General features: G+C 42.3%; 1 protein-coding gene across 2 annotated transcripts in view; it reads left to right on the plus strand.

Annotated features, from left to right (window-relative positions):
* Positions 1–21,944, plus strand: part of MB21D2 (Mab-21 domain containing 2) — a 112,039-nt gene that overhangs the window by 86,609 nt on the left and 3,486 nt on the right. The window lies entirely within an intron of this gene.

Consider the following 21,944-nt stretch of genomic DNA (forward strand, 5'->3'; position numbering starts at 1 on the left):
CTTTCCAGGAAAACTGAGTCACTTGTATTCTAGTGGCTGCTTGGGACAGCTCTGTCGTCCCCAGGAGCTTTTCCTTTGGCATTTCTGGATTCTAGCAGAACAGCTCCATTCCTGCCTCTCTGAGTTTCCGTTCCTTAAGAGCTGGCCTAGTAACTGACATGCAGAGGAATTGTATTGAGGGACTTGGTAATGGTTCCTTTTTTACAAACAGCAGTCTGACTTCTGTCCATGGTTGAGTACTAGTCTAGACATTTATGTAACAGTGCAGTTACAGAATAAGGAGGATTCCTTAAAATCCTCGCATGCTGCCAAATTGCCTTCCAAAAGTGACAGGGCTTGTGTGCTGATCACTCAAGACCTATTTGACTTTGTAACCAAGGCGTTCAGAAGAGCAACAGCAATACTGAAAAATAAATATCACTCCAGTATAGGACTTTACCTTGAAAAAAAAAGGTTCAAGGCTTGACAAAGAGCATTTTAGGAAAAAAAAAAAAAAAGAATACATACATTTGTTGTATTTTGGAGACAAAGATAGACTGCCCTTAAAATCATGGATAATGATAATCAAAAGAAAAGCATTTTCCATGACAGATCACACCCCAGTCTGAGTGAAAGGGAACGTGAGCATCATTTCCTCTGCGGGATGGCTGCATTCTGCTGTGTTCGAGCATGTTTTGTTTAGTGGCTCTTCCTTGGTTGTACAAAATACTAACATTCTTGGAAAATTGGGTATGAACCTAACACTACTTTCCTTGTGCAGAAATAATTGCCAGTGCTATACAAGCTAGTTCATGTTACAGTGACACATTCTGTATCCAGACAGACTGTTCCAGGGCTCAGTAGCCTCACCCCTGGGCAGTGAGCTCAGGGATAGAGGTGATGAATAAGGCTCCACCCCTGTCCTCAAGATCCGTCTCATGATCTTGTGTGAGACCGGGAGGTAAATGAACACAGAGAACCGTAATACCCGTCACACTGTAAATCTTGTGAAATTTCCTATCAGGTGAATCAAAGGCTGTGGAAAGAGAGGAAAGAATATGTCTAGGGGTGGGGGACAAGGAGGCAAAAGCTTGTGGGAGAAGAATTGGCAGGATTTCACCAGGTGAAGAGAGAGGGCAAAAAGAAGAGAATGAGCAAAGGCTTGGAGCCAGGAAGCATAGGACATATTTGGGGGACTGGTATAGTTTGGGGGTTCCACTTTGGAGCTGGAACCGGTGAGGAACCTAAGGGAACAGTAGGACAAGGTTGAAATAGAGGTTGGCCTCTGAATGTCAGAGGCCTTGAGAGGAATGTGAGCACCATCAAAGAATTTTGAGCAGGAGAATGATAGAGCTGTCCTGTCAGAAGGTCCTTTTGGTAGGTTATGCTGTGTGATGGTGCTGGGGAGAAGGATCCCATTAAGAGGTATGGCAGTAGTCCCCGTGAGAGATGTGAGGGCCTAAGCTGCACGGTGACAATGCTAACCCATGGTGGCAGTGGGACGTTCAGGGAGGGCATGATACGAGACATCTTACAGCAGATTCTCAAGTGTTGATCTCCTGAGTGGATGGATGGTCTAGTACCATCCAGTACCTGGGTTCTGTGCACGGGTTAATACTGAAGTGTGGGCAAAGTGCGCCGTGTTTTGGGTTACCACTGGGCCATCTATGCCAGTTCTGGGAGGGGCCATGATGTTCCGTATTTTGAGACCTGCCCGGAGCCCCAGTCCCTGCTCATGTTCTGACCATAGAACCACATATTTTTGAATTTTGGAAGACCTTAGAAATCATCTTTTTTTTTTTTTTTTTTAAGAATTTATTTATTTATTTATTTGACAGACAGAGATCACAAGTAGGCAGAGAGGCAGGCAGAGAGAGGGGAGGAAGCAGGCTCCCTGCTGAGCAGAAAGCCCGATGTGGGGCTCGATCCCAGGACCCTGAGATCATGACCTGAGCCTGAAGGCAGAGGCTTTAACCCACTGAGCCACCCAGGCGCTCCTAGAAATCATCTTTAAATCCCTTGCTGTATGGAATACTAGGGCCCAGAAAGGTCAAGTGTGTATCCAGAGTAGGTCAGAGGCTAACCCTGGAATAGAACCTAGGACTGTCACTCACTAATTTTTAGAAAACCTCTGAAGTAATGGCTGTGTGTTAGCATTTTCCAGAGAGACGGAACCGATAGAAGATAAAAGGAGATTTATTATGAGGAATTGGCTCATTCATTCATGAAGGCTGAGAAGCCCCACTACCTGTGGCCTACAAGCTGGAGGCCTAGGAATGATGGTGGTGTGATTTGGCAGTTTGCTCTGAAGGTCTGAGAATGAGGGGGAGTCTATGATGTAAATCCTAGTTCGAGGATGGGAAAAGATGAGGGCTTGAGCAGTGGGGCAGAAAAAAGGGGCAAATTCCTCTTTCCTCCACTCTTTTTTTTTTTTTGTCTTTTGCCCACCCACACTGGAAAAGGCAATCTACTTAGCCCAGTTCAAACGCTAATCTCATCTAGAAACACACTCAGAGGCACACACACACAAACACTCAACCGGAAATCTGGGCATTCCCTGATGATCTCAGGTTGACACAAAGGCAGATTTGCTACCCTGTGCTTTTTGGAATTGTTGATCGTGGTACTTTGTTCTTACAGAGTATTTTCTAACTTTTCAAAGTTTTAATTTACCTGTTTCTTTTTTGACCTTCATTTGACCTCACTGGTAAACAAACATTGTTCCTTTCACAGGTGAGCAAATGCAGGTATGACAACAAATGACCTTCCCTATCCCATGGAGAATTAATGGAAGATCCAGAACTAGAGCCTAGGTTTCTTACCGTGCATCCCTTCTCTTTCCCACAGTTGGATCATAAATTCTGGTGCTGTGCTAAACCACTGGTTCTCAAAGTGTGGTCCTGGACCAACAGCTTCAGAATCACTTGGGAGCTTCCTCGAAAAGCAAATTCTTGAACCCTGCACCAGAGCAATGAAGTAGGAACCTGGAGGGCCAAGGCCCAGAAATCTATGTCTTAATAATTTCTCCAGATGATTCTCCATGGTAGTCAGAAAACCACTGTGGTGGGTCCCTGGGTGGCTCAGTGGGTTAAGCCTCTGCGTTTGGCTCAGGTCAGGATCTCAGAATCCTGGGATGGAGCCCCACATCTGGCTTCCTGCTCAGGGGGAAGCCTGCTTCTCCCTCTCCCCCTGCCTGCTGTTCCCCCTGCTATACTCTCTCTCCTCTCTCTGTCCCTGTGTGTGTGTGTGTGTGTGTGTGTGTGTGAAATAAATAATTGAAAAGCAAAAAGAAAGAAAGAAAACCACTGTGGTAAGAAGACAGAGTCTGGCATCTGTGATCTCCGCTTGTATATCAGAGTCATCAGAGAACAGGAGGGACAGGATTGAGTGAAAACTGACCCTAACAATTAGTCCATCTGTCTTTCTCTCTTCCATTTCCGACCCACCGCACCCCCCAGTCCCTTCCTCTGTCATCCTGTCAACCAAGGACACTGTGGTAACTTCATTTAAAGTGTCTTCTGTTCCTTACAAAGCTGCCAGAGTTGGTCGTGAGCTCTCCTTCCTTCAACCCACATTACTTGACACTTACAAAGCACAGGAAAACTGAAATCAAAAGAAAAGAACAAAGAGGGAGGGAGATGGTTGAATAGATAGATAAATCCTGTTACATTTCTTTTTAAAAAGTCACATGCTCAGATAAGACCAGTGTCCTTTACTGACTGAGAGAACTGTGAAAAGATGCTATTTTAAAGAGAAAATTCCAGAGGTGCCTGGGTGGCTCCGTGGGTTAAGCCTCTGCCTTCGGCTCAGGTCATGATCTCAGGGTGTTGGGATGGAGCCCCGCAACTGGGCTCCCCGCTCAGCATGGAGCCTGCTTCCTCCTCTCTCTCTGCCTACTTGTGATCTGTCTGTCAAATAAATAAATAAAATCTTAAAAAAAAAAAAAAGAAAATTCTATTTTCTCAACATTTGCAAATTTCTGGAAACTGTATTGAAATCTTTTTGAAACTTTTTCTCCACCAGGCCTCATAATAATCTTTCACAGGTGGTGGTATCCTCATTTAAAAAAAAAAAAAAAGTGAGGAAACTAAAGTTTCAGAAAGTCAAGTAACTTCCCCGAATGTCACATAGCTAATAAATCATGAAGGAAGTGTTCACATTCTAACTTTTCTGTATCCTAAATTCATAAGCTCCCTGTCACATCATTCACGTTACCTCTTAAACATCTTTCTTTTCTGTGTGCCTTTTTCATCCCAAAGTGAAGGAATTTTGTCAGTGGATGTGTGACATCCCACCACTTGAACAGGCTTGCTGCAAACAGCATGTGGGCATTTCGGATTCATCAGAGACTAGTACTGTTCTGAAACCCAAATCCATTTTATGACTCACTTTGAAAGCGTCTCAGTAAAATCAAGTGTGAATTAAAAATTATATCCAATCTATCCAATCTTCAGGCCTTTTTCTTCTTATTTTTTTTGGTTGGAATCTGTCCAGCTGTTCAAAAAAAAAAAAAAAAAAAAAAAGAAAGAAAGAAAGAATGAAAGCTTAGGAATGAGGAATGCCCGACCTCTAGTGGAAACACTGCAAACTTCCTGTTTGCAGACCACTTCCAGACTACCTCCTCGCCATGTTTAAAATGGAATTCTGGAATTTCTGACCTGAAATCTCCTCTCATGATAAGATTTGGGTTTGTACACAGAGATCATTTTTGTCACTACCTTAAAAATGGGGTTTCTGCATCTCAAATTCACACTACACTTGGCTTTGAGTCTTTTAATGACCTTTCTCAAGCACACACCATCTCTTAAAAAGAATTCTTATTATTTAGTCTTTTCCCCACTTATCTATAAATTCTAATCTGACTGGATTTTTTGGAAGGGCCACTGTATGAATATGAGTGTCTGTATTGAACCCATTGTGTCTCAGCTTGCCTTCGGGACAGTTGATAGCTTTGGAAACTGTACACTTCTATCCAAACTGTGTAATCTTTGGTTTCGGGAACTGAGCTATAATCGTGCCCATCACCATAGGTCTTACTGCTTGGCTGCCAAGTCAGCCCCACAGCAGATACTCACTGACCCACATATGTGCTCCCAAGTGAGGAGAGGCATGTGCCAAGAGCCCTCAAGGATTCTCTGTTGATTACACAGTTGCTTTGTCCAAGTTTAAGATTAAAGTAGAGGACCAAAATCAGCCACTATCTCATGGGTGGAGAGAGAGGATGTGAAAAAAGAAACTGAAAGAAATCTAGCCCAAAAAACCCAGACCTTTTTCATTCGAAGCGAAATGAACAAGTGGGAGATTGCAGGCCTTAGTGAATCCCCCAGACATGAGGCATGAGAGATGTCCTCTGTTTGCTGAATCTCAAATACTGTCATGTTTCCAAAAGTTTCATCAAAGTTGTGCCTTTCTTGATTTGGAGAACAGGTAACCTCAGCTTTTAAAGATTTTAGAGAATTACTGGGATGACAAACCCCCTCCTCTGCCTTGACAGTTTTGTCTTTCCTGAATCCATGCAATTAAACTGTCTGCTTTGAAATTGAGGGACGGAGCAGAAAGTCTCAATTTTTAAAAGCATTTCAATATTGCTAGTTGAAAACACATATGTATCCTTGGAGATTATGTATCAGTCCCAAGTGGGGACTGGGGAGCCATATTTTCCACAAACTCCTGGTTAGGGATCCACCTGTGGGAGTGGAGAGAGCCCTGGATTGAGGATAAGGACTTGAGATTCATTCCTAGCACCTGTGGCAGGCGTCCTGCTGTGTCACTTTGGCCTTTTGGGCTCCAGCAACCTGCTCTATCCCTTAACAGTATATAACCTTGAAAGTCTGTTCTGGTTCTAGTCATCAGTGATCCATTTATACCGCTAAAACTTTGTCTTCAGGAGTCCCAAGAGTTACTGAAATGGCAACCAATTCAAACAATAATCTTTAACACTACAAAGTTTAAAAAAAAAAAAAAATCTCTTATTTCTCCCTTAACAGCCACCGTGTTAGTTCACAATGGCTAAATATTGAATTGCCCTTTCATCCCCACACTACTGACTCTTGCTCCATTTTTTGATTGTTGGAAAACAAGTAGAAGTAGAAGAAAAAAGCTATCTCCCCAACTATCACTTTCCCACTTCATCATTAAAAGATTCACTTTTTGACTTTCTCTTTGACTTTCCCTTCTTTATTGTGTAGGCACTGATTTAAAAACACTGAAACAATTTGACCCTCTTTTAAATTATCTACTCATGCTTTTAAACTGCAAATTTCAACCTCCGCACAAGGCTTTGATGGGTTGTTTTTTAAGTCTGGCTTCTTTTCATGTGAACGTTTTCAAGCTCGAACAATAAAGTGTGTTTTTACCCAGATACTGAAAGTAATTATCAGGTAGACAATTGTGGCTCTGAAGTAGATTCTGCTCCTTATGAGTCTGTCACATTGTCAGTACTTTTATTCTGTGTCTGTTTTGCTTGGAAATATTCTTCCTTAAATTACAGGTATGGGTGTAGTTATACTAATCCAGACTTTGGTGTGGAACATTCTGGTTTTATATAACAGGAAAACTTTTAAGACTTATTAACGGAGTTATTTTTTTAAATAGCAGATTTTTAGGATGTTGCTACTTTGTTGTTTGGAAACTTGATTGAGAGTATTAATATTTGAAATAAGATTTATTTAAATGAAGATAAAGGCAATGTAGGCAAGGGGTCATCACTATTAATGTATTAGGCATTACAGCAACAAGCCATATGGAAAATTGATTAATAACTATTGACTTGGCACTTAAAGATTAGTTATCTCCTAAGAATGATCTAAGTTTATTTTGCTGGTAGATAAAGGAGGGCATGTTATCAATAACCCAGCCAGTGTAGGCATAACCAAGACCTGTAGGCTTATGGTATGTAGATGGCCCCTAACAGAGCAGGCTTTACATTTCGAAACCTCTCTTGACCTTCCTGCCCAACCTGTAGCAAACCAATTAGTAACCTGGTAAGGAATCCACAACTTCCCTTTCTTGAAGATTATTGAGGGTGATCAGATGAGCTTTTCATCTAATTTAAGCCAGAGAACCATGGAGATATTTTGTGCAATTATATTTACCGGTCACTTAGCCGCCAAGAGCCTCAGTTCCCATGTCTGCGTAATGAGAACTTGAATGCTTTTCCCAGAATGACTGCTGGGAAAAAATGAGAAAAAGACAGGCCGTTCTCTGGAAGTTGCAAAACATACATGTGTACGGTACACATAGTGTAAATCAGTTTTGTTTTGATTTTATCGATTGAAGGCAGGTCCAAAAATCAGTTTCGTTTTTATTAATAACCGGTTCTTAAATCTTTTAGTGTACTCACTTATTTGTAGACTAAGCATATAATAAGAACAGAATCAATTTTCAGAAAGAGGAGGGCCTTGAGCTCATCACATCAAGGACTATTTCCTCTGCCTTCTCTGTACCCCTTATTCCTGCCACCTGAAACTGTCTTCAGTGGAGATGTGCTTTGCAACCTGTAGCTTGCAGCAAGGTCTTCAATATACTTTGAGAGTCCGTTGTCAATCACGTTGCCTGCCCAGACAAAGCTTCTTTTTAGTCTTGGCTGAACCTAGATGGAGCCTGTGAGCTCTTGAATTACCAACAGATTTTCTCCGGGAAACCAAAAGGCAAAGGTAGGAGTCCCTGGGTGGTATCTTGAATTAAGCCCCCCCCCCCGCACTGGTGGGTTGCTTGTAATACAGTCTTATCAAATCTTACCCCCTTGCTAAGCCTCTGTTTTCGGATTTTTGGAGGATGGGTCCCAGCGTTATATGCTTGGTAGATGAATAGGGTATGAGCGCCATCTCCTGGCAGTTATTAGAAATTGCTTGGTAAGACAATCCATTTATTTATGGAGTTTTTTTCTTGCTCATCAAAAGAAAAATGCATTATTCTCATTTTTTAAAAAAGCAGTCATTAGACTTTGATCTTAGAGCACACTGTAATTACATAGTAGCTTTTCTTCTAATCTCTGGCTATGATTGTTGGCTAAAAACTGGTGCTTTGGAAAATGTCCTCTACTTAAATTATTCTTGGAGAATGAGAGATGCCTTTGTGTAAATACAACATAGTGAGTTTATGGCCAGCTCATTAACAGGGTCCTAGCTTCCCCCTTCCATCTCTTCTGTGGATGTGATAAAGGATTCCTTTGCTGTCAGATAGAGTGGCTCTGGAGTCTTTCATTGTGTCTAGAAATGACAATGTCAGATTGACTCTATCAGTCTAAGCATAACACCCTGGCAGTTTTCATCCTGGAAGATTCTTATAAACTCCGCCTTTAGTCTCTACCATCTCTTCATTCAAGTGGCATCTGTTGAATTTCTGTTGTGTTTGCTTAGGAAACACACAGGTCTTTAGATGGAGGGACGCCAACAGGCCAACAAATAATTGATAACTGGTCCAAGCCCTACACTAAAGAAAGCATGGACAAAGGTCATTGAACGGAGAGACTAAATATGTCATTTGCAATTTTTTCCATACAATTTAGAGGAACAGAGGCAGAATAATCCCAGGTGGAGGCTGAAAGAGAAGGTTATTTTGGTTTGTGAATTTGGTTTGACCTTTTCCATATGAATAAGGCTGATGCACTTGAACAAAGCTCCCATTCTGAAGATTGGTTCCTGCAGTATACTGGGAAGCCAGGCTTTTTCTCCTCAAACCTTACTCCCCATTATTTTCTTTGTAGTTCGAGGAAGAAAGGTCCATTTCAAAGTAACATATAAATTTTCATCTTTCCAGAGGTTTCCAGAATTAGAAGAGGTTTTAGTGTGTCCTTTGGGAAATGAGATTTGGAGTATCAGCAGAGCAGTAAATGAATAGGCAGGGTACGAACTGCAAATGCAGTGGAAAACAGGCTTGTCGAGTGAAGAAAGGTGATGAACTCTGAGAGTTCTGCTCAGATGCAGTTTTATAAGCCACATATCCTAGATCTGTACCTTGATTGTGGGAAAGAACAAGGAATTTTCATTGGCTTATGCTTCTGTTCTCATGGATACATCTGACGTGTTATAATTTCACCCAGAATTATCAGAGATGAGCCTGTCTAGCACTGCTGCACACACACGCATACACACACGCACACACACACGCGCACGCATACCACTCCAGAAACAAGAACTGCCTCAGTATAGTGCTGAGAAGCACAGGGAAGGGAATAGAGCCTTTGTAACAGAGCAGAGAGAAAAGCCAATGAAGTGTTTGTTATTGAGCTAATGAGCAGAGTGATCTTGGGTGACCTCTGGGAAGTTTTGTAGAGCCCATTTTAGAGTTGTCCCAGCAGGTATGGGGAAGCTGGGACATTTACTTACGGATTCCTGGCCTCCAGTGGGTGAGGACGGCCACCGGGGGTGTCCATCCTTGTGCATTATGTCCCAGGTACTTCCTAGTCATGCCAGAGTTGAGCCGGCGCTCAGGCAAAGGAGAAGACTCCTTGGCCTGGAGGAGGGAAGCCTCCAGATTGTGGGAAACTGCCTCCCGCCGCTGAGGGAGCGGGGCAGGGTGTCAGCAGTGTCTGCTGCCGGCGTGCACGTGAGTACGCACGCCACACACTCGTATATTCACACGTGTCAGAAGAGAGGTAAAATGAAGTCAGCAAAAGTAAGGAATTTTTATTAATTTTATTTAGATAGGAGAACGGGTGGTTGCAGTTTTTAAAAGGTCTTTGGGGCGCCTGGGTGGCTCAGTGGGTTAAAGCCTCTGTCTTCGGCTCAGGTCATGATCCCAGGCTCCTGGGATCGAGCCCCGCATCAGGCTCTCTGCTCCGAGGGGAGCCTACTTCCTCCCCTCTCTCTGCCTGCCTCTGCCTACTTGTGATCTTTGTCAAATAAATAAATAAAATCTTTAAAAATTAAAAAAAAGTAAAAGGTCTTTGGCAGGTAGTCCTGAAGTGTTTATGGGTGAAGTGGTATGGGATTTACTTTAAAATATGACAGGAAAAAAAAAAAAGTGGGCATGAGTGGAACAGTGATGGCAACCATAATTGTTGAAGCTGGGTGTTGGCTACATGGTGATTTGTTGTTGTATTATCTCTACTCTTGTGTATGTTTGAAATTTTCAAAAGTAAACTAATTTTAAGGCCATCACTAGCAAATGATGATTTTAAAATCCTCTAGAGGGGCCTTCTTTGTATACATTGGGATCATTTTGAGGTAATGTAGCAACTCTAAGTATGCAGTATAGACCATAACCCTAGAGTCCAGTTTTAAGCCACAGTGTTGTATTTTCTTTTTCTTTTTTCTTTTCTTTTCTTTTCTTTTCTTTTTTCTTTCTTTCTTTCTTTCTTTCTTTCTTTCTTTTTTTTTTAAGATTTTCTTTATTTCTTTGACAGAGAGAGAGAGGGATCACAAGTAGGCAGAGAGGCAGGTGGGGGGCGGCGGGGGGTGGGGGAGCAGGATCCCCACCAAGCAGAGAGCCCGATGCGGGGCTCGATTCCAGGACCCTGGGATCATGACCTGAGCTGAAGGCAGAGGCTTAACCCACTGAGCCACCCAGGTGCCCCAGTGTTGTATTTTCTTAGGCTGCTGGGTCACAAGCAAGATATCATTTAGGCTCAGGGATACCATATGGTTTTTGGTGTTTGTTTTTTGGTGAGGGAGAGGGCTGTGTTTAGAGAAGGCACAGAATTCCTCATGTTTCTTTCCCCCTGGCTCTCAGTGTGTCTGAGCTTAATTTTGCCCAGAAAAGAGGGGTGACTCCTATAGATAATGTGTCAGAGGAGGATTTTCCTACATCAGAACTCAGAACTTATGGCTTTGTGGTTATGATTTCCTTTGGTCATGACGCTCTCAGCGACTATCAGTTGGGCTCCCCAACTAGTCATAGAAATTTAGGGGATTTGACTTTAAAATGAAGGTTTCCTGTTAGATTAAAATATGTAGGTTGGACTATGCATCTAAATAGGTTGGAATGTTCTCAGAGTTTGTCCTGGGGTCCTCAAAGAATGCCATGGATGTTGTTGTGACGAAAACACTTGTGGGATACTCTCTGAAGATGGTCTAAGAGTTAAAGTGTGCAAGACATATACGTGCGTGCACACGTAGCTAGGTGTTACAGCACTGGATGGCTTTTTTTTTTTTTAAGTCACTTTTAATCATGCCTTTCCTATGATCCATGACCCACTTTGCTCATATAACTCATTCCTCAGGGATGGCTAAAATCAGCTATTCATCTGCTTTGGAAATCATTTCATTCCAAAATAGAATCCATTTTATTTTTAGATAGAGAAATAAGCTTCCACTATTTCCTGTAGTGTTGTACATGGCGATTTTAAAGGCTTGAAGATATTAAATTGTTTGTTCTCTTAGAAGAGCACTCTTAGTGGTGGAAAGGGGCATAGGATAATGAAAAGACTGTGGAGTCAACTTGAATTTGGATCCCAGCTGGATTGTCATGACCACGAACAACTTATTTGACTCTTACTTATCCTGATTTTCTTGTCTGTAAAATGGGGCCAATATCATGTAGTTGAAGAAGCCAAGATCATTGGATGAGATAACAGATACAACATTCTGCCTAGAGGCCCCTGGGTGGCTCAGTGGGTTAAAGCCTCTGCCTTTGGCTCAGGTCATGATCTCAGGCCCTGGGATCGAGCCCCACATCAGGGTCTCTGCTCAGCAGGGAACCTGCTTCCTCCTCTCTCTCTGCCTGTCTCTTCTCTGCCTACTTGTGATCTCTGTCAAATAAATAAATAAATAAAATATTTTTAAAAAAAAATTCTGCCTATACCTTAATGCATCGTAGAGCTGATTCTCAGAGAGCCGTGCTTTGAAAAGGTGCTCTATAAAGTCAGTCCTTCCATTGCCCTTATGTGTTATTGCTAGTATCATGCTCTCCCCTTTTAACACTGGCAGAGGTCAGAGGATGTGATCACAGCTGGGCTGCAGGTTAAAACAGATGAATAAACTCGGTGAGAGACCATAGCAGCATGGAGCATGATATGCGCCTTGGATTTGTTCTGGCCACTGTTTCTGGGGCCCCCATGGTATGGCCACAGGTGTCTTCGGGACTCTGTCATCGTCTGTCCTCAGTAGTAGCTTCCTCACATGTTTGTATTTTGGGTCTCCTGCTCCATCCCCCAAGATTCTGATTGATCATCCCTTGGGACAGGAAATGCCCACTTTCCACTGGCAGCATTGTCAGAAAACTCTAAGACGGGTCTTTCACTGACATATGAGACAGAATATTTCTTTCTCTTTGTCCTGCTTCCTGGAATCCCACAGGTAAAGCCCATTTCTTTACCAGGGCAACTCATCGAATATTTGAAGGCAGATCCCGTGGCCTTCTCGAATGTTCTATTCTTCAGGCTTAATAATATGCACTCCTCTTCCTCTTCTATGTTTTGGCTAGGACCTTTATTTGTTTCCTTAAGTGTTATTATCTCAGTTTATAATTATATGTTCATTAGCGTGTGATTATTTGATCAGTGTGAGAGCTGTTCACATGGCTCTTCAAATATTTCTGGCTCTCTACCTTCCCAGCCAGAGGTAGAATTGCACTTTCTCCCGTAAGGTGAGTGAGACCATGTGACTAGTTTGGGCCAGTGATTTATGAATGAAAATGATACCGGTGTCCTTTTTAGGCCGGAAATGAAAATTAGCTGCTGAAAATAGATTCTCCAGGGCTTGCTTTCTCTGCTCTGGAGTAACCGTGATGTTCTAGATAAGGCTTTCTCTATCCACCTGGGTCCTGGATTAAGAAAAGAAGAGCCCCCGAGCCAACACCTGATGGTCACAAAGCCTGAATGAAAGAAGACTTTGTTGCTTTCTGCCACTGAGGCTTTAACTTTGTTTCTCAACATTAACTACCTCTCTCCTCACTGATACAGTTATATCGGGCTTTCTCGCTACATGATAAGCATTATGCAGTGAAGGCTGTGTGTTTCTCTTCACCAGCTAGCCTAGTTCTGGCTCAGAAGAGACACTAAGACTGTGGGCTGCGTGCATGAATAAATTAAACCTGAGTTTTGAATCCTATCGCCATCATTTCTGCCAGTTCCTGAACTTGGCTTACTTCATCATTTCTCTTCTAAAATGTAGACAGCCCTCTCCCCCAGTCCAACCCAGCTTTCCAGTTTCAGAGAAATTCAGTGGTTTTCATAGCATAGATGACCTCCAAGGGAAAAGGAGTGCAAACTACCCCCATCGAGGATCGTAGGCAGAGGCGAGGGGGCTACAGCTGACTTGATTCTGAACATCATCGCAAGCTTATTGCTTCTTTTGCAGATCAGGAAAAAGGTGATATGGTCATCACTGAGGCGTTTCTGTGTCCGTAGATAGCCATTTAATACCGTATTGGCATTACACTTGCTTTCTACTGGCTGTTGTTTTTCTCTCTCAAGGATGAGCCTTCTAAAGTGAAGACTCCTTATAAATTGACAATACGTAGCTTTCAGGCCCCGTTGCAGCTGTGGGAAGCTGGCAGGTGGGACTAATAAGATGTCGCTTTGGGTTTTGCCATTAAGTTCTGATTGGCAGAAACCATGAGTTTTTAAACGACCTTAGGAACTAGAAAGAAAAAAAAGGCAAGACTTAGGAGATAGGGAAAATATATTGATAATGTGTGTTTTTGGGGTGTGTGTGTGTGTGTGTGCTTAGAACCCTCTTTATTGGCTGCCAAGTAGGTATCGGAGCACGTGCTGAGTAATTTAGTGTGCATTTTCTTTTCTTATCCCTGTGACCACCCCACTAAAATTCGTTGTCATTCCCCAACTTCATTCCCCAGCGGAGTCGCAGAGTGGGTTAATTATGTTGGTCATGGGTGGATCGGATTTGAACCCAGGCCTAACTCATGCTCCTTATGTTCAAAATAGCTTAGTAGACTTTGACAAATCTCACCAATTTTTAGAACTTTAACTTTTTTAAAAGAAAATAATGAAAAATTAAGCTTTTTTTTCACTCTGACTTTTTAATTATTACTAAGTGATCTTATAGGTATGTGCTGACAGTATTTCATATTATATTGTGTGGCAAATTTGTGATCTCCAAGATAATGGTTATTGGGGCATTGGAGTTGATGGAAACCATTCATACACTCAACAAGCAGTTGCCTTCTGATCCCAAGATCGGTGTTAGTCACTGCAGTCATAAAACCTGACTCTGGAAGCTTATGGATAATCGACTGTGACTGTATCTTCCATTTGCTGAGCTTCTGTGCCAATTAGGGTGTCAAACGCTCTATATTATTATCCTATTCAGGGGGGAAAACAACCCAGGAGCAGGGCCCCCTATTCAATATGCGTAGAAAGTGCTAAAGGCCCTCCTTGGGGGCCTGCAGGTTATTTACTCTGCAGGGCACTCCTTCCGAAGGAACAAGAAAGGGCCGAAATCCGCCTGCCCTTTACTTGCCAAGCTGTGCGCCATGCCACACAATGGCACTCATCAGAGGAAGCCTCTGGAGGCTAGCAGCAGCCTGAGTGCAGCAAGGGGAGAAAATCCTCTGTTCGTTTCACTTCCTCTAACGTGTTTTGTACACTTTGCATGTGCTGGAAGCTTTAGACAGGTTTAGTTAAGTCTTCAGAATAAGTCTGTGGAATAGGTGTTGTTTGCTCTTCAGTTTTATAGGTGGTAGAGAGAGGGAAGAACATATGGGGAAAATGGGCGAAGTATCTACCATGTGCTTAGGCATTTCATATCAACTCCAAGTGGGCGGTTTTATGGTTTGTTTGTTCGTTTGTTTTAAATATATGATGAACTGGAAGCTCAAAGGTTAAATAACTTGTCTGGCTTACTTAATGACAAGGCCAGATTTAAACCCAAGCCTGTCTTACTCCAACGCTCTTGCACACATATCTGGATAGAAACAAGGAAGGAGCAAGCAAGAGAGACCATCTTGTGAAGAGTCATCTTTTGAATCAGACCTGTGACTATATGTATTTGTTCGATAGATCATTACCAGGGGTACCTGGGTGACTCATTTAGTTAAGTGGCTGCCTTTGGCTCAGGCTCAGGTCATGATCTCAGCCTCCTGGAAATGGAGCTCCGCATCAGGCTCCCTGCTCAGCGGGGAGTCTGCCTGTTCCTCTCCCTCTGCCCTTACCCCTGTTTGTGTGCTTTCTCTCTCTCTCTGCTCCCTCTCTGTCAAATAAATAGATCTTTCCAAAAAAAAAAAAAGTGGGTCATTACCATACATGAGTTAATCAGTTTTCTAAAAGATTTAGATAATGTTACATGCAGTTGTCTCAGAAATTATGCCAAATAAAACGGGCTCTTTGCCTTCAGATTATTGCTAAAACTATTAATATTAATGATCATTCAGCAGGTTATTGAAAAAGCTGAGAATTTCATCGGAATCTTCCTTCTCTATTTCCTGTGTCTTACAGTCAATTTATTTTAGAATACTAATAGCTTCCTGCAAGACAGATAAGGTCTTTTCTCTTTATGATAACTGTGGATGCTTGGACCTGTTCTCCTGCTTGTCCAAGGTCACGCACAGCTTTGACCCATGAAAGCACAAAGATGACACTATGCCTTGAGACCCCCTGCTGGTTCCCTTTCAGACTGTTCTACATTTATGTCAAGTGCAGTTGTTGTCTTAAGGAAAGCAGTAGGTATATGCCATTCTGACCTTTGCAACAATTGTGGGAATAAGACAATGCTGTTAATCTCTCACTAGAGCTGTGTGACCGTGAATGAGTTAGTTCCCCTTTCTCAACCTCAGATTTTTTTACCTGCAAGGTGAGGGACTCTACATATATTTCTGGCCACAAAGAAGGAAAATACTAAAATCTTCCCCAAATAGGAGTCATTAAAAAATCCCATTGATTTGGTGCCTTTCTTAGAAGGTGGCCATGCCTACTTCTCAAGATGTCAATAAGCTTGACAAAAATAGTTATTTCTTTGAAGTATAAATCAGTTTTTATAGGAAGGTTTTATATTATTTATTAACAACCAATAGACTGTTCCCCAAGGAGATGTATCAGAGTCACAGAAGCACTTTGTCAGCATCGTTCCACCCCGTTCCCTTCCTACCGCTGAGTCACCGCTATAGTAAGGCACTGTCATTAGTGTGCCACATGGGTTTGGGTGGGAAAGATAACATTTTTTAATGAAAAGAATATTGTCAAGATACTTCGGTCTTTTTTAATCAAAAATCCTTGCTATACATAGTCAAAGATACAGAGACAAGATTTATCTAATTCTGTAGCCTTAATAATGAGATATAAACATTTTAGTTCTTTGACCTATCTCTGCACCCCCAACATAGGTGACAGCTTTGTTTTGTTTTGTGTTTTTACGGAATCTGCACAAGTACCATTTCCTGTGTCTACTTAATATTTATTAAATTACACACACACACACACCCACACACACACACACACACACACACATACCTCCTGGAGAGAAGCTGTGAGTCTGGAAACCATACCTGATTCATGTGTGCTTAACAGTCTGGCATTATGGGCTTGAGTGATGGCAGCTTGTAATTTGCATTTGGTTGGATGTGATAAAGTTTAGTTCACTAGAATATAAGGGTGTCAGGACCAGAGTTCCATTTTTCACTTGATATTCTAAAGATAATCAGCAAAGGACTAAGTGGATGACATGGAAGTCGTTCCTTAAACGTGACACCACAGTGTAAACAGAACCCAAGTTCCTCTGTCCCCTGCACCAGGGGAGGGACAATCACTGAGACATGGAGTGTGCAGCTAGGAAGGGGTCTCTTCAAGAGGCAGCCAGATGAGGAGGTTGGGGGGCAAGCCTTAAATCCACTTCCCCAGGGAGGAGGGGAAATGACGGAGAGTACAGGATTTCTTTCTTTTTTCTTTTTTTTTTTTAAGATTTTATTTATTTATTTGACAGAGAGAGATCACAAGTAGGCAGAGAGGCAGGCAGAGAGAGAGGGGGAAGCAGGCTCCCCACTGAGCAGAGAGCCTGATGCGGGGCTAGATCCCAGGACCAGAGCTGACCCTTAGCCCCCTGAGCCACTACAGGTGCCAGGATTTCTAAAGCCAAATGGAGAAGGCGGTGAGTAAAGGGGAGAGGAGCTATGGTGTGTCAAGAGGGGACAGAGGAAGTTACTGAGCAGGGGAGTGTTAACTTCCTTTCTTTGCACTGAAAGAGGAGGCCACTGACTGGTCTGGTTGGCTTTTTGATGAAATCTTGAGTCTCTGCAAAACAATGAAACTAACACTTGGTTATCTTGGTGTCAGGCAAGAATATGGGGCTACAGAAATGTGGTGGCAGACAGCATTCCTGAGAACAAGCAGATTTGGGTAAAAGAGTTGCCACCTGGCTTATATGCCCTGTTAACTCATTAGTTACCGGTTTCACCAGTAATATTGAGGTCTTCTTAAGTAGAAACTACTAAATAAAGCAAAATCAAAGAATCCATTACAGGAGGGGAGACTGGGAGGCAGTTTTGTGTTTTTAAGAGCAAACATATGCCCTTGCTTCCATGAAAAAGAAGAGACCCACCAGGGCAAGAAGCCATTTCTCAGGCTAACAAGGTCATTGTTATATGTGATTCTTCCTTTTGTTCTCACTCACAGTTTTGGATAAATTGCTAATAGCTAAACAGCCAGTCACTTGATGTCACTCTCCTGTAATTACACAGAAATCCTTGGATCTGTTCTGAGAAGGCACTTGTTGGAACTGGTGCCTGTGTTCAGAGTATATGGTTGAATTTTTTTCTCTCCTCTGCCTTTTTCCCTCCAGCCCGTGGCTGTGTTTTAGTTGCGTGGCAACCCATCTGCCATGATAGCTGATGTCAGCTCATTTTCATTTAAACTTAGCCCAGAAAAGTTTTTCAAGAAGGGCATTTGAGTAGAATGCTGGGCAGGCTCTGGTTTGTGTTAACAAATCGTTGGTGAAACTGCAGACTGATGGGCTTCGGCGGCCTAAAGGTAAATGTGGGTGTCACAGGGGATCAGCTTCCAGAAATATGTGGCCTTGGGGACTTTCTTTCTACCTTTTAGGAGCTTAGCAAAGAGCCTCAGTAATATATTCTTTGCTGCAAAACTTCTTCCTGTCCTTTAAAGGAGTAGGTGTCCAAAATTAACCGAATTCCTGATAACGGAATTTAGCCACATACTTTCATGACTTCCAAAGGAGGGACGACATTTTAAGTAGGTGCAAAAGCCACATCTGGGAGGAAAAAGAATATTTTATTACCAGCAGGAGTGTTCTAGTGTATATGCTAACGAGTGAAAAACATGTTAAAACTTCTTTAATCCAGTAGAGGGCAGAAGGGAGTTTTAGCTTTTCTTACCTATGATGATTCAAACCAAAATTGATAGTCCAAGGCAAAATTCAGCGGCATGTTTGTAAACAAATTCTACCCAGCCTGTTAATGCACAACTTATTCTGGTTGTCTAGACAAGTCCTTGCTAGTATGCTCAGAACTAGTTTGATCCTGTCTAGGACAAAATAGAATGTACAGAGTTTTGAATCATGGATACCTAAGAGGGAACAGTGGTTTGGTATCCAAATTATAATACCACTTCTAATTTATTCAGCTCTTACTTATTAATCATAACACATTTCAACATGGTTCCTATGTGTATTTATGGCACCAAGTGCTAGAATTTAAACATATTTGAATGAATGATGAATAAATTATTTCATTAATAAACGTTTATCTTTGAAAGTAACTACCTGCCTGTGAACTTATAATATTGTGAAAATGATTTTCCCAACCTACCCTGGATTCTGAGAAACAAATCTTATCTGTTCATGGCTATAGCTAAACCTCTGAGTGGTAAGATTTGTTACATCATAAAGATGAGGTGAATACTGAAACATGACAGTTGAGAAATGAATCTTGGGTTTGGTGTTTACCATAACTTTCTTTCTTTTTTTTTTTTAAAGATTTTATTTATTTATTTGTCAGAGAGAGATTACAAGTAGGCAGAGAGGCAGGCAGAGAGAGAGAGGAGGAAGCAGGCTCCCTGCTGAGCAGAGAGCCCGATGCGGGACTCGATCCCAGGACCCTGAGATCATGACCTGAGCCGAAGGCAGCGGCTTAACCCACTGAGCCACCCAGGCGCCCCAATAACTTTCAATCCTTGGTTACTAAATTTGGTTTTTGAAAACCACTTTTAAAAGGAAGATAAATTTTCCATGCTGACTTACAGTGAAGGCTGTTTTTGCTTGGTTAGAATGTAGTGTCTTAGATTGGGTTCCTCAAGAAGCAGCCTTCGAATGGAGTTAGGATATTTATTTATTTATTTATTTTAGAAGATTTATTTATTTATTTGAGAGAGAGAGAGAGAGCATGCGCCCGCCCACCTCGCCCCCCACCCCCACACAGTGCTTGAGTTGGTGGGGGGGAGGGGCAGAGAGAGAAGGAAAGAGAATCTCCGACTCCGGGCCCCAACCTACAACCCAGGAGATCATGACCTGAGCCGAAATCAAGAGTTGGGCACTCAACCGACTAAGCCACCCAAGTGCCCCTAGGATATTTATTAAGAAACCCCTCTAGGATCCACCACTGTGGTAGAAAGTAGAGACCCAAAGCAGGATCAGGCAGAGGGAGAAGTCTAGTTCCTTTGCAGGCCACAGCCCCCCTGGAAACTCTGGATTTGAGTAATTCTTCAGAGTATCCTAAACCAGGGCATTCTCACATTGATGTGTACCCCCTACCCTTACCCCAAACACAGGACATCACTTTGGTTGAGCTGGCTCTTTGCAGCTAGTCCTTAAGGGATTACACTGACAGATTCCCAGCAGCTAAGACAGGAAGTCCTTTACTGGAAAGGAATCTGGGTGGCACAGCACAAGGCGTGTGAGAAACAGCCTCAAAAGTCCAGTACACTGGATTCTCTTTCTGACTAGTTGTGGATTCTTTTTTTTTTTTTTTTTTTTTTGACAGAGAGAGAGAGAGAGATCACAAGTAGGCAGAGAGGCAGGCAGAGAGAGAGGAGGAAGCAGGCTCCCTGCTGAGCCGAGAGCCTGATGTGGGACTCAAGCCCAGGACCCTGAGACAATGACCTGAGCCGAAGGCAGAGGCTTAACCCAGGCTTCCTAGTTGTGGATTCTTTAAAGTTGGATAACTTTTTGATTGCGTTAAGACAAAAGTGATAGCTTGCTGTATGTCTGTCTATCTATATGTAAGGAAATGGTACTAAGTATGAGTTTTTCATGGTTCATATGGTTTGGAAAACAGGATTGGAAAGAATGAAAAGAGCACATTTTTATTTCATTTGAGTATTAAATTCTGAAATAAAATGGTAGCACAAACACACATACAAGGCTTATTGATTTGCACTGGAGTTGTCCTATGAATAATAAACTATGTTGATTAAAAGTAATTGCAGTGAGTAAGGGAATTTTAGTTTGTGATAGTTCTTTGTAATTTTTGGAGAAAAGATTAAATTGAGTCGCAGAGAGAGCTGGCAGGGAGGGGACATTTGTTCATCAACGAATCAGTCATTTACATTTAGTCTAATGATTTCAGCTCTTCATGGGGAAGTCCCAGTAATTCCATCCTTTTCTTCCTTTGCCATCCAGTCACAGCTCCAGCTTTATGATACTGGTTGCAGAGCCCAATGCATGCTTAATACGGATTTGAGACATGGTCCGCACTCTTAGAGAGCTCAATTAACATCCAAAAATTACATTTTTTTATGTCACCACCAATCTTACCAGAAGACTATACCATTTGGGAAGATATTAAGCTCCTGCTGCAAGAGATGAGTTTTCGTAAAATTCAGCTTTTTTTTTTTTTTAAAATCTCCAGTTTTCTTTTGTCTTATCCCCCATTGGCAATAAATATTTTAGTTGTTTTTGCAAAGACAGGCTAACTTTGTTCATTTTTAAATGAAAATGTCTACCAGATACCCAAGTCTGGATGCCCATAGTTGATCGGTTGTTCTTTAAAGTAAAAATGGTCTTCCATGAACAGAGCCGCTAGCTTAGCCCACAGCTCCAACACAGGCACATTTCGTGAAGACAGCTCTTGTATTTCAGTATGAGGCAAGAGTGCTCTATGGTCACTTACCATTTTGTTGCACAGAACATTAGAAAGGTACTTCTAGAGTTGGGATTTAAGAAAAATTAACCCATTTTTCTTTTCCATGAGGGATTTTTATTCAATGTGGCTGAACTTTTTTTTTTTTTTTTTTTTTTTTTAATGCTGGTACATGTCAGCAGTAAGGAGTCCAGGGATTGCCACTGTGGTTTGGTGCCACTGTCTTCACGAACGCCGAGCACTGTGACCCACCATTTGCTTTTGTCCCATCAAGAGTCAGTTCAAGTGTCAAGACAGTAAACAAGGCAAATAATATGTTAGCGTTATTATGGGGAGAGTTGTGACCTCTCACATTCAGTGTCCATAGCCCACACTGAGAATCCCTGGGATAAAGGAAGGTTTAAGCAGGAAGAACCTAGGGGTGGGAGGCTGCATGGGCAAGAGAGATAGAAGAGCCTGGCTTTATATGATGGCAGCAGAGATGGAGAACAGGGAAGGAATGAGAAATGTCGCAGGGGTTATACAGATAAAATCTGTCAGTAGAAGCCAACAAAGACTCAAAGCTTACTGAGGTGTTCAGCCTGAGTGACCTAGTGGATGGCAATGCCACTAACCAAGGTAATGACTGGGGGAAGAAGAGCCCCAGTTTATGATTTAAAAAGATACTGCTGGGGCACTTGGGTGGCTCAGTGCATTAAAGCCTCTGCCTTCACTCAGGTCATGATCTCAGGGTCCTGGGATCAAGCCCTGCCTCAGGCTTTCTGCTCAGCAGGGAGCATGCTCCCCTTCCTCTCTCTCTGCCTGCCTCTCTGCCTACTTGTCGTCTCTGTCTGTCAAATAAATAAATAAAATCTTAAAATTAAAATAAAATAAAAATAAAAAAATTAAAAATTAAAAAAAATTAAAAAGATACTGCTCTTGCCACAAGAGGAAAATGGATCATAATTCTCCCACTTGGTAAAGGATGCATTCTGTCACCGACGAGCAAGAACAAAGTATGCTCCTGGCTGGACCCGTGCAACAAGATCTGATTTTGTACT

This window comes from Mustela erminea, chromosome 1 (genome assembly GCF_009829155.1).
Source record: "Mustela erminea isolate mMusErm1 chromosome 1, mMusErm1.Pri, whole genome shotgun sequence".
Lineage (NCBI taxonomy): Eukaryota > Metazoa > Chordata > Mammalia > Carnivora > Mustelidae > Mustela > Mustela erminea.